Below are 13,199 nucleotides of genomic sequence, written 5' to 3'. Positions count from 1 at the left end.
TTTCTCACCATTCTGCTGGATTGCTTTCATTTGCATATGAACATGATTTTATCTCTCCCATGTAAAAAAAATATGAAACCACACTTTCTCTTGTCTCCCCCCTTTTCAGCCAACCTCTGACCCATATTTCTGCTCCCCTTTCCAGAAAAACCCTAAAAATATATTTATACTTGTCTCTAGTTGCCATAGTCACCAGTAATTTACAAGTTTTGGTCTTCATCTTCAGCTTTATATAAAAGCAGAATTGGGTGCAATTGATCACATCCTCTTTCTTGATAGACTTTCTTTACTGATTTCTAAGACAGTGTGCTCTTGGTTTTCTTTCCACATTACCACTGGTTAGTTCTCTCTGTCTCTAGTGTTAGTCTCCATTTCTCCCTATCCTCTTAATATAAGAATGCACAAGGACTCGGTTTGTGAAACTCATCTTTGTCTATTCTCCCTTAGTTGGTGATTTCTAAGCTGACAATTTCCAAATGTAAATATATTTGTAGTTTATTCTGTTTTCTAAACATTAGATTTATGTAATTCTGCTTATTTGACATTTTCTCTGGGTGATAACAGACTTTTCCAACACTTTACATCCATAACAGATCTTCTGATCTGTCCCCTTTCTCATACCACCCAATCCCAACTTTTTTGTCTTTCGAATTTTAGTTGATGGTAAGTCCTCAGCTCTTCAGTTTCTAAGGTTTTCCATAAGTTTTCTTTTTCTCAAACTCTGCATCTAATCTGTTAGGAATATTTTGTTAGTGTCACATTAAAAATATTTGGAGAAATGTGACTTTCTCCACTGTTACCACCCTGATTCAAAATACCATCATCCTTTCCACGTATTACCACCACATTTTAACGACTCTCTATGCTTCCACACTTGCCTTTCTGTGGACTATTCCCAACATCTTAGCAAGAGTGATCCTTTTAAAATGTGAATTAAATCTTGTTATACATATGGAATGAGTTTATAAACCACATAGCTAACAAAGGGTTAATATTCAAGATAACATAAGGAACTCAAACAACTCAATAGTAAGAAAATAGCCTGACTTAAAAATGGGCAAATGTTCTGAGTAGATATTTTTCAAAAGAAGACATGCAAATGACCAACAGATATATGAATAGTCAACATTACTAATCATCAGAAATAAAAATTAAAACCACAATGAGATACTACTTCACACATAGAAATTATAGAAAGTTATAGAAAACAGTATGGAGGTTCCCCGAAAATATAAAATAGAATTGCCATAAGATCTTGTGGTTCTACTGATTCTATACCATAAAAGAAAGAAATCCTGTCATCTGCTACAATGTGGATAAACCTAGAGGAAATTTATTAAGCGAAATAAACCAGGAACAGAAAGACAAATACCTCATGATCTCACTGATATGTGAGTTGTTAACTGAAAGTTAGAGGCAAGACTTAGTCACGATAGCTGGACCCTCCTTCCTTCCCCATAAGTTTCAAGTGATCATCAGTTAATTCTTTTGAGTGCTACCAATTTTATTTGATCTCAAGAAAACAGGCATTCATTTTAGTTGAGTTAGAGACTGTAGGCTCTTTCAAACTGACCAGTGAAGAATTTAGCTTCAGGAGAGGTTTCTCCTTTTTCTGTTCGTATTGCTGTTGAACTAATTGCTCACATTCTTGCTAGGTGTGGATGGATGGCTAGTGCTCTTCTAGGAACGGTTTTCTGTGTCCTTTTGTAATACCCTTGTTCCACGTGGTGGGGTAGGGAATCATAAGGAATGGTTGTGCTACTGATCCTCCTTAGTAGCTGGAATTACAGGTGTGTACCACCATGCCCAGCCAGGAATGACTTCAGACACTCAGAAGATAATCTATCAGTGTGGAAAGGGCAACTCTGGAAAACACCTTAAAGTTTGCTCATTGTGGTTATGGATTTAATGCTAAGTGACTATGCAGGTACAAACTAACTCTTTTGTCATTTATTTCTAATTATAAATTATGCTTAAGTTGGGCTTAATGAATGTAATATAGAAATGTTATTGGTTCGTTGATAACACACTCCCCTGGTATGTATTTTCTGTGCATTGAAACAATAGTATAATGGGCTGATCAATCTAGTCTAATATTTTTCTGCTACGTAGGAAATAGATTAGTAAGTTTGATATCAGAAACTCGAAAGCTTATAATTAGACAATGAATTCTGTATTCAGTACTTGGTTGCCATCATGTTTTCAAAATAATGCCTTTTTATAGTATGTCTTTTGTTTTAGTTAACAGTAACTATTTTTTTGATGGTACTGGGATTTGAACTCAAGGCTTTCTGCTTGCTTTGCAGGCTGTCACTTGAGCCACCCTGCCAAACCTTTTTTGTGTTGGGTATTTTTGAGATAGGGTCTCAATAACTATCTGCCTGGACTGGCTTCAAACTGCAGTCCTTATCTCTGCCTCCTGAGTAGCTGGCATTTCATGCCATGGATGCCCCATAATAGTAACAAAAATGAGGTCTTTAGAGAAAACTAGTTGCATAACATAAACATCACAACTAAAATCTGACTGCATTGACGAATTTTTATTTAATATTCAATAAAGAAGCTGCAAATTCTACCATTTTCATTCTTTCTAAGAGCTTGGTGATTAATAAGGACTGTTTATGGCTCCTTCAGTTTTCAGGGTGTGATGAAGTGAGAGTATTTTAAATATTCCTAGGTGAGAAATACACTAATTTCAGTATAGGCAGGAATGTTGGAACTTGGAGTAAAATTGAATTATTGACTTAAAATAAAATTGATAGAGCCAGGTGCAGTGGTGTGTAATCATAGCATTGGTGAAGCTGAGGAAGGAGGATGGTGAGTTCAAAGTCATCTGGGCTACATAGTGAGAACTTGTCTCAAGATAATAAATACTTGTCTCAACAAAATAAGTAAAAATCCTTTTTCAACTTTGCTTGTAATATATTTAGTGTTTTTGGTATTGGCATTTGAACTCAGGGGTCTCACTCTTGCTAGGCAGGTGTTCTACTGCTTGAGCCACTCTGCCAGTCTTTACTTAGGTTTTTATTTGTCCTACACTGAGACTATTCAGCAGTCAGTTTTGACATGAAGATTCTTGATCAAATAACGTAGAAACTCAGTGTTATTCTTTATTTGGATATTAAGCAGCCTGCCAGCATTTTAAATTTCAGCCTAGTTTTAATAAAACATATTCAACTCTTTCATAAAATGTTGAATGTTTCTGGTATACCATATACCTTTGGAGAAAACAGCCTAATTGTTTCCTCCAAAGAAGAACAAATTACAAAGACTAGCTTGAGGATTAGGTGTTGGTGTTATGCACCTGTATGCAGCTAGAGGTAGGAGGATTGCAGTCTAAGGCTGAAATGTGGGCAAAAGTGAAACCCTATCAGAAAAACAAATTAAAGAAAAAAAGGATGAAAGCATGGCTCAGATAGTAGAGCTCTTACCTAGTAAGCACAAGGCCCTAACCCTAGTACTGAACACCCCCTCAAAAAACTGCTTGACATGATTTTAAGGCTTATTTCAATAGCTTTATTTTACTAAATAGGATAGAATAAAAGCCATCTGCCATTGTCCTCTAGGACATAAATTTCTTATGTTCATGTTTGAAGGTTAAAAAAATTTGATATTTTGGTGTCTTGCTGTATGTTCCACAGTGAGCAAAATTTGAGGAATATGTGAATTTTGCTCCTGATCTTGGGATTTGATAGTGAGAGTCTGATTTAGAAATGAACCTGTCTGGGATGTTTGATAGACGAGATGTTATGTATGACCCTTTTCTTTTGTCCTAGCTTGGAACTTTGTGATTAATCAATCCTGTGACTCTTTGCAATTTAGTCTTTCTCTTGACCACTCTGACTTCCCTTTGGTCTCTTTTTACTTGTTTTGGCTGTATTCTTTGCCATTAGACCCATTTTTCTCAAATGGATTTTTGCTTTTCCTGCCAATGGCAATCCATAATGGTCTTTGAACCTTCCTCTGTGATAAACAATTGGTGAATAATTACTATGTACTATACTTACTCTAAATATAAATAATATAAAGTTAGAATTTTATTTAATATAAATGATGCTTATTCTTCTTTAGAATTGCTGTGAAGATAAATTATCCTCCAATCAGATAATTAATATGAAAATGTAAAAACACAATAGCTTGAAGTTATTTATGGTCAAAGTAGTCTATAACTACTTTCTCTTGGCTGCTGTTGTCTTACGGTTTATTATAGTCCACAGTGTACATTTCTTGCTGCTGTAGACTTTCCTAGTCCCTCACCTATAGTATAACAGTTGTGTAAGTGTTCAGATAAATCAAATAAAGTTATTTGAATTAACAGATTTGACATTTAGATTAGATGTTTCTTTCATCTCCAAGTAAGAAGTAATAGCCACTGGTAACTACTACTGTTAGTTGTTTCTAAAGATAGTAAGCTATTTGTTTTCATGTAAATAATAGAAACACCTTTTTTTTTTTTTTTAAAAAAACAGTACTGAGCTTTTTATTATTTCCTACTAATCCTTGCCAGTCTGACAGTTTAAGGTTAGGTTTCTATAAAACACAAATTAAATTTGAGTTGTGACAGATTTCTACGTGTATACATATGTGTGTGTAGATGTGTGATTTATTTTTTAAAGCATTAATCATAGATGACTATGAGTATGAAAAAAAAAACCAAGCCAATTTCTCTACTTTTGAAAAAATTTTATGTATTAGTTCCTTTATTATATTGTCAGTTTTTCCATTGTGATTCACTGTCTCAGTGTCAAATAGAGGATAGCACACAAATGTGTAGGAAGTTCAGCTTTCCTTATTTTTTCACTTAAATACAGGATAATCATAGGTTGTATTGTTACAGTTACTGCTGAGATTATAAGAATGACTTTAGACGACACACACATGTACACAAGACCAATTCCTGAATCTTACACAGCTTCAAAAGGTATTAACTCAGGAGAACAGTTACTTGCCATTCTACAATCATGGTGGGATGCTCTTTAGTCCCAGCTCCTCAAGGAGGTTAAGGTAGGATCGCTGGAACCAGGAGTATGTGGCTAGCCTGGGCATTATTGCCAGACCCCATCTATTTTAAAAAGAAAGGAAGGGAGGGAAGGAGGGATAGAGCGAAAGAAGGGAGAAAGGAAGTGGGGAGTGGGAGGGAGGGAGGGAAGGGAAGAGTTGACGGAGAGAGAAATTTTGGGAGACTAGACTGCTACAGACTATGAGAGAGAAACTGTTTTGATCACTTCTCATCATTATTATACTCATGTTTTCATAAATACTTGTTTTCTCTTGATGGTGTTCAGATCCAGAGCCAGGCTTTATGGCTGTGGGCTTTGGTGATACAGGGATATAGGAATACACTGTGTGTGTGGACCATCTTAGTATACTGCTTTGTCTGCTGGTTCTTTTGCAAGGATTATACTACTTTTAATTCTTATAGCTTTATATTCTTTACTTACTGATAGGGCTTATCTTTTCTGCATTGTAACTGGAGTACTAGGCCAGAGTTTAGGGATTCCAGCATGTCAGGTCTGACCACTTACTTGTTCCACAGTGCCAATTAGAAGAGTAGTGAAGGGCCGAGAAAGGAGATTTATTTAACATGTGTGACCATGGGAAGGAGGAGACTAAGTATTTCAGTTCATCTTCAGGGTTCTGACATTAGCTTTAGGTTTAAGTAGAGGAAGAATTGGGGCAGCAGTCCTAGTCAGAGTGTGGTCTGGTTGACATTATCTCAGTCCTGGTCCTGCCAGGGTAGTTATAAGAAGGCCTTATTGCTTAGGAATCCAGAGTGGCTGCAGGATTAGAACAATGGCTGGAGACTTTCAGGAACCCTTTTTGGGGATCTGGAATATTACCTTTGAGCCTTTAGCCTTAAAGGAGATGGGATAGGTTAGGTATCCCCAGTTTTTAGACAGACACTGTGAATGATTAATACATCCATCTGCAGAGTTAAGCAGGAGTCTGATGAGGAAAGTTTTAAGACAAAGGAGACAGATGCAAAATGGAGGCAAGGATGCTAAATTTTTTCCTGCTTTTAGTTATCATATAGGCCCAAGTGAGGAGTCAGTGCTTTTTTAGCAAAAGCAGTTTCTAAGAATCTGTTACAGCATAATTCTTTACTTCCTCTTATGTCTGTTATTACATATGAACCTCAGAAACATTTTGTCAAAATTTAAAAAGCGTTGGAATTACAAATTGTACTATTTAAGGTTAATATGCTTAGGTTGATATTGTTACAATATTTAGAAGTCTTGTTAGAAACATTTCCTTTACTCACATCTTATTTTGCATTTTGAAAATTTTATAACTTCCTTTGTCTCAGTTACACATGTCTTTGTGATACGTATTTTCTGCATTGGAAAAACCTTTTTATTTTGATACAGTTTTAGGTTCACCTAGAAACTTCACCTGTTGATGATGTCTTGTAGAAGTATAGTATTATAGTTAAACACAGGGAATTGATGTTGACATATTACTATTAAACCTGAAGTATGAACCTTACTTGGATTTAGTCAGTTTGTATAGACACTTTTTAGTATGTATATTTTTGCTGTTATTATTGGTATGGGCTTCCACTACGTACATTCCTGTCTTTTTTCTCAGTCTCTTTCCCCTCTCTCCCTCCCAGATACTCAGTTCTAAAAGGTTTTCAGTTGATTTCATTGAATTTTTAGTCAGATAGTAATGTTGTAAATTACATTTGCTAGTAATGTTTGGTTTCTTTATATTGTATGTCATACTGTTTTGGCTATGATTGTCTTTGAGTTCCACCTTTAAGAGAAAAATTAGCTATTGTGTATATTAATTGGTTTCTCTAATACCTGATATTAAAATTATCCATGGATATGTAATGAGTGCTTTTAACATGTTTAAGGAATTTTAATTACTGCAGGTGAATTATTGCACTAATTCTTACAACCTCCTAAGATGTCAGTTGCTATTTATAAGATGAATAAATTGGGTTAGGTTAAATAATGAACTTGTTCAAGGTCATGTGGCTTAGGGCATGCAGTCTATGGAAGTAGCATTCTAGAACTGAGTAAGTTAATTTTAAAAGTAAAATTCAGGTTAAGTATTGTTGCAACAGATGCTCCAGTGTTTTAATAGACTTATCAGAAGAGTGTGTTTAATATTTAAAGGATGATATAATACTAAGTTTGTCCTTCCCTCCTTCCATCCCTCCCTCTCTTCCTTCCTTCCTTAAGTATAACCACCACCGAGAATCTTAGGTATGTCAAATTTTAGTTAGGTAGATAAGGAATTACAAAGGAATTAATATTTATACTTAAATATGAAGGAGAATATAATTACCTTTTTGAGAAACATAAAATGTTAATTTTTCCATAGTATTTAGAGTGCATTTTTTTCTTATTTCTCATTACTTTATGATAAGAGGAGGAGAGAGTTTTACTGTACACAGATTGAATGATCTTATTTGAAAGAGGGCTTAAAGGACATTTCACTCAGCTTCCTTCTCTGTGTGGAAATGCCTTCCTTTCTGACAGTTTTGTATAAAGTTATTTGGGGTGAAGGATTTCATTTTTTATTCCTAACTGTTGTCTTTAACAGTTTTTTTTTTTTTAAAGTTTTGGGTCACTCTTATATTTAGTTTTCTATCTGTCTATGCACCCACCCATCCATCCATCCCTTTCACAATGGAGCTAATAAAGATTGTATATTCTGTTGGTAGGAGTATAAGTTAGTACAAGCTTTATGAAAGACAATATGAAGGTTCCTCAAAATATTAAAAATATAACTATCATGATCCAGCAAAGGAAATGAATTTTTTTTTTTTGTGACACTGGGGTTTGAACTAAGGGCCTCATGCTTGTTAGATGTACACTCTACCACTTGAGCCATTCCACCAGTCCAGAAATCAGCATTCTTAAGAGATATCTGTACTCCTAAGTTTATTGCAGTACTATTCAGTAGTCTAGACACAGAGTCAACCTAGGTGCCCATTAATGAATGAATAAAGAAAATGAGGAATGTAGGCATGGCAGAATACTATCCACTCATAAAAATGAGTAAAATGTTGTCATTTTATCCACAAGTGTAGAGAAAATTATGTTAAGTGAGGCCAGGCATAGAAAGACAAATGCTGTATGATCTCACTCACAGATGGAATCTAAAGAAACTGATCTTATAGGAAGACAGAGTAGAACAGTGGTTATCAGAGGCTTGGGTTGCTAGGGGGTTGAGGGTGAAGGTGAGATGTTGGTCAAAGGACATATAATTAGAGTTAGTGCAAAACAAAAACTCCAGATAGAATAGGTAGATATAGTTTAGTAGATAGAGTTGGCAAAATTATATAGAGACAGAAAGGAGATAGGTGATTGTCTTGGACCAGGGAGTATTGGGGAGAATATAGGTGGGATATATGTGAAGGGGAGAAATTGGAAATGATTGTTAGTGTTACAGATTTTCTTTGTTAGGTGACCAGTACTCCGGAGTTGATTGTGGTGATGATTGCACTAAAAACCATTGGATTGTATATTTAAGTGGGTGAATTATATCTCAGTGGAGTTGTTTAAAATAAATGTGCTAATGTGCTCTATGAATTTTTAAGACACTATCAGAAATAAAAATTACTATGTCAAAAAACTCAGATAATAATCGTTCTCTGATCTCTAGCCAGATCACTTGTTAAAGCATGTTTAGCTTTCATCCCTTGCACTGATCTGTTTGTGTAACATTGGCATTCTGAAATGCTGTAGAGGACAGCTATAAGAGTATATTATTTCTTCTTGTCAGAGGACTTAACTGTAGAACAGGGTGCATAAAGTATGTTCTCTTTTATATTTGGAGTGGGGCTGCACTTGGAGACACCCCTCCTTGAAGTTGTGTTCCAAGTTAATCAGAAGTTGAGTGGGCTTTTTTTCTTATAGATGCAAATAGCTTTAGTTTTGAAAGTAAAGTACGGGAATTTTCTAGACTTCATTAAAGCACTGTTGCTTATTTTTTTAATGAGTTTCTTTCCCAATACTTACAATAGCAATCATTTTCAGTTAAGTTCTCCTGCCCTTCTCTTCAGCTTTTTCATTCTCTTTCCCAGTTGAATTTTTATTCTTTTTTTTGTTTAGGAGTGGCTGTGTAGCTTTTGTGATTGCCCACTTTAAAAAACAGTGGGACTGGGTGCTTACACCTTCCATCCCAGCTACTTGAAAGGCAGAGGCCAGAACCGGCAAAGTTAGTGAGACCCTATCTCAAAAACAATAGAATAGAAACAAAGGTACTGAGGGCATAGCTCAAGTTGTAGAGCGCTTGCCTAGCATGCTGAAGGCTCTGAGTACAATCCTAATACCATAAGACAGTGGGATAAATGTTCACATGCTATAACTTCCTTCTTTGTGGGGGGTGGGGTATGAAGGGGAGAATTAGTAAAATAAATAAACCAGTGAATATTGGCAAGTATTCAGATACTTCTTTTATGTAATCTAACTTGGCACAGGTCAGTAACTCCATATGAGTAAGCTTTTCACACAGTCGTTTGAAAATAAGGATTTGCGGTAAGTGTGGGTAACCAATTAAGTGTCCACCCCACAGAAGTGTTGGCTGGATTAATTGCTTCTTAGAGAGCCCAGGAAATGAGAAAACGGTATAAATGTAATCTGTTATGGTAAAAAATCCCACTGTTTTGGAAAAAGAAAATCAGCTAGTAGAAGAAACTTCTTTAAGGGTGAGACAGGATTTGATTTTGTTTATCAGTTAGTACTTGAAAATATGTAAAACTTAAGTGATTTTTTTAATACAGTTGTGAAGTATTTATGCAAGTAGATTCAATTTAAATTTCTTGACATAGAAAATGTGTAGGAAGGCTTCTTGAAAGTTTGCTTTCAGACATGGTGTTTTCTCACTAATAAGGATGATCCGTTTTCACCATTACTGTTCGGGCTTTTAAAAAAAATTGATGAATGTAAAATTTTAGTATGATAAGTGCATTTAGTTTTCAAATTTAAAAAAGCAAAGAAAAATTACATTTATAATACATGTCATTCGTGCCATGATATTCATTGGAGGCATTCATAATTTTTCTCAAGCATGGGTTCTCTTAGGTCTTTTTTTGGAGACAGTGTCTTGGTATGTAGCCCAGATTGGCCTTGAACTCTGACCTCTTGCATTAGCCTCAGTGCTGGGATTATAGAGTATGTCACCATGCTTGACTCTTTATGTCTTCTACGGGCATAACTTTGAAAGATCTCCCACTTGGATGACATTCATACAGTTCTCCCTTGTGATACCATTCAGACTTTTAGGACAATAGTTAAATGTTAAGTCCTGAGGACACATTAAAGTTTCATCCTCTCACACTTATGCAAGGTAAAGACTAGTTTCAGGTAGTTCTTACAGCTATAAAAAGATGTTTCTATTCCTTCTTAGTTCTTAAAACTTCTCTCTCTTTTTCGAGCAATTTATTCCCAGTTTGTTTCTGTGAGCTGAATTGTGTCGGTATCACTTAGAGATAAGTTACTATATATTGTTCCACAAAAACTGCTGTTTTAACTTTTAAAAAATTCTGTATCATGGATGTTGTATGTGTTTTCTTTTTGTGAAATGCTGAATCAGGTTTATACTGTTCAAGTGTTAGAGCAGTGTTTCTCAGCCTTGATTATATATTGGGGCCACATTAGGTTTAAAAATGCTTCTACCTGAGTCCCACCCTCCAAAGATTGGATTGATTGGTTTGAGGTATTGTTTGTACTTGGGTTTTGCCTATTTTTTTTGGAGTCCTTTTTACTCTGTCTCATACTGTCCCTCTTACTTGCTTTGTATAAAATACCGGAATTCGTCTTCCTGTTAAATATATAATATTCCCCAAATACTTCTTCTCTTCCTTTCATCAGATTTTTTTTATTAGCCATAGAATTTCCATTCTGGAGGAAAGGTTGAGAGACAAAAATAACTTCCAACATTTTCCTCACAGTTACATATTTACGATAAGCCTGTATGCCTCCCACACAGCTTTATTAAATATTAATGTGTTTCTGCATTTGCAATAAAACACAGATACATGAAACCCCCTGGCACTTCACATCGAGCCTGTTTTCCTCCCTTCCTCTCACAGGTAACCACTATGTGGAGTTTATCTTTTTCAGAAGAAACATTTTCAGAAACCAAATCAATCTCCTAACATAATAAATCTAAATGAGTGAAATTTAAGAGTGAAGTGTTATGAGCAGAAACTTAATACCCATTTAAAGGTTTTAAATAGTTGATAGAAACCAGTTCTGCATCTGGAATTTTTTTTTTCCTTCTGTATTTGAATGCTCACTACTGATTGTTTAAAGACTTTTCTGTTAAAAATTATTTGCAAATGCTCGCAGACCTAGGCTCTAAGGGGACACAAAGGATTAAATCTGCTTTGTAGAAATCTACTAATATGTGTGGAAATGTGATTATGGCTTGTTGACAAGGAACCATTGGAAGAACAGAATTCAGTGTTTATGGAACTCCGTTGTTGGCAGGCACAATTAACACTGCCAGCATCACTCAAACCAGCCAGCTCTTTTATCTATAGTAAATACCCTGTCAAACCAGAGGTCAATCTCTTTAAATTTTACATAATGAATAGAATTCATTTCAGCTTTAATTTACAATGCACAGTTAACATAGGCTCTCATTGATTGGATTATCTTGGTTCTTTATCCTATCCTATTTGGTTCAGATGAAAAAGGCCGAAATGACATGGAAGGGGGTGGAAGATAGCATAAGCGTTATTAGAGTTACAAAATACGAGAAATTATCTTAGAAATAATGAAATTATTTCTAAGAAAAATCAACTTTGAGAGGGGTCTGTTTTACTTGAGCACTGTTTAGCTATTTATTTGTGGCAAATGAAAATGAAAATCTGTGTCCTGGGGTGGATAAATTGATTTCTTACTTCAAGTTGAGGCAATTCATAACTCTTGTGTCCTATGGTTTGAATATAAAATGTCCTCTGCAGACTTTGAATGCTTGGTCCCCAACTGGCAGCACCATTTTGGGAGGCTGTGCAAACTGGAACATGGGGTCTACCTGAAAGAAGTGGGTCATGGGTTTTGGGGATGGGAGGAGGCATGCTTTTGAAGGTTATACTGGACCTGCGTCCCCTCCCTCTCTCTGCTTCTTGTCTGCTCTGAAGTGAGAACCTCCTGCCAGACACTCCTGCCACCATGGTCTTGTCTGCTCTGAAGTGAGAACCTCCTGCCAGACACTCCTGCCACCATGGTGTTCTGCCTAAGTCCGTGGGGCCAAGCAACCCTGGACTGAACCCTCTGAAACTGTGAGTCAAAATACAGCTTTCCTCCCTGCGTCTATCAGGTATTTTGTCACGTGATTAGAAAGATGACTAGTATATCCCTACACCCCTGATCTCCTTAAGAAGAAATAACCTTTTTTTTCTCTCCACTGATAAGTAAAGTTAGCTTCATGCTAGTCTATTTTAAAACAACAGCAGTATGCCTTCGGGGTTCTGTTGCCTCTTTTCACCCCCAAATTAGCTTCCTTTCTGAGCTCTACTTCAGTCAGTGACTGCTTAATACTTCCATACCTGAGGCTAGGGTATACGACTCAGTGGTCATTTGCCTAGTGTACACAAGGCCGTGTGTTCCATCCTTAGCACCATGGGAAAAAGAATCCCATATTTCTTAGGCTTGAAAACTAGGAGTTATCCTTGATTCTTTCCTTTTATACATGATCAGTTATCAGACTTTCAGATTCTATCTCTGAGTCTTAAAGGCTTGCATTAAGATTTACATTTCATAACAAGCATGAGTTGTTAGAGGTTTCATCCTTCTTCAAAATAACTTTCATGACCTTTAATATCTTAAAATTAAACATTGAAATGTAGAACTAAAGACTTGAAGGTTTTTCTTTGACTGTTTTTGCAGTACTAGGGTTTGAATTCAGGGCCTTGCACTTCCTAGACAAGCACTTTACCACTTGAGCCAGGCCTCCAGCCCTCGAAGGTTATTAATAATAAAATTTGAAAAAAATGCTAATTTTAGATTACTCCAACAGAAAGGACCCTAAAACTTTGGAATAAGACATTTAGAACTTGTTACTTGGTGTGAGTTGCAGTATTAATATTACATACAAGCCATTGAATATTAATGTCCTTTAAATGTCTGATACTGAGCTATGAAACTTTAAAGTGACAGAGGCCAACAGGAGAATGGGATCAGGAACTAGAGAAAAGGCCAGTTCTGGAAGAATCAACTTAGAATGTAACACAT

General features: G+C 35.8%; 1 protein-coding gene across 5 annotated transcripts in view; it reads left to right on the top strand.

The window, feature by feature from the left end:
- LOC109682068 (heparan sulfate 2-O-sulfotransferase 1) overlaps positions 1–13,199 on the top strand; it is a 169,333-nt gene that overhangs the window by 6,334 nt on the left and 149,800 nt on the right. Inside the window, exon 2 of one of the 5 annotated variants that reach the window (XM_074079513.1) lies at positions 12,107–12,247. The exons of the other annotated variants lie outside the window; for them this stretch is intronic. The gene's annotated coding sequence lies outside the window, so the exon portion shown is untranslated. The remainder of the gene's footprint in view (positions 1–12,106; positions 12,248–13,199) is intronic. 5 annotated transcript variants of the gene reach the window in all.

Source organism: Castor canadensis, chromosome 7 (genome assembly GCF_047511655.1).
Source record: "Castor canadensis chromosome 7, mCasCan1.hap1v2, whole genome shotgun sequence".
Classification (NCBI taxonomy): domain Eukaryota; kingdom Metazoa; phylum Chordata; class Mammalia; order Rodentia; family Castoridae; genus Castor; species Castor canadensis.
The sequence above is the reverse complement of the archived record's forward strand: the minus strand, read 5'-3'. Positions and strand labels throughout refer to the sequence as shown.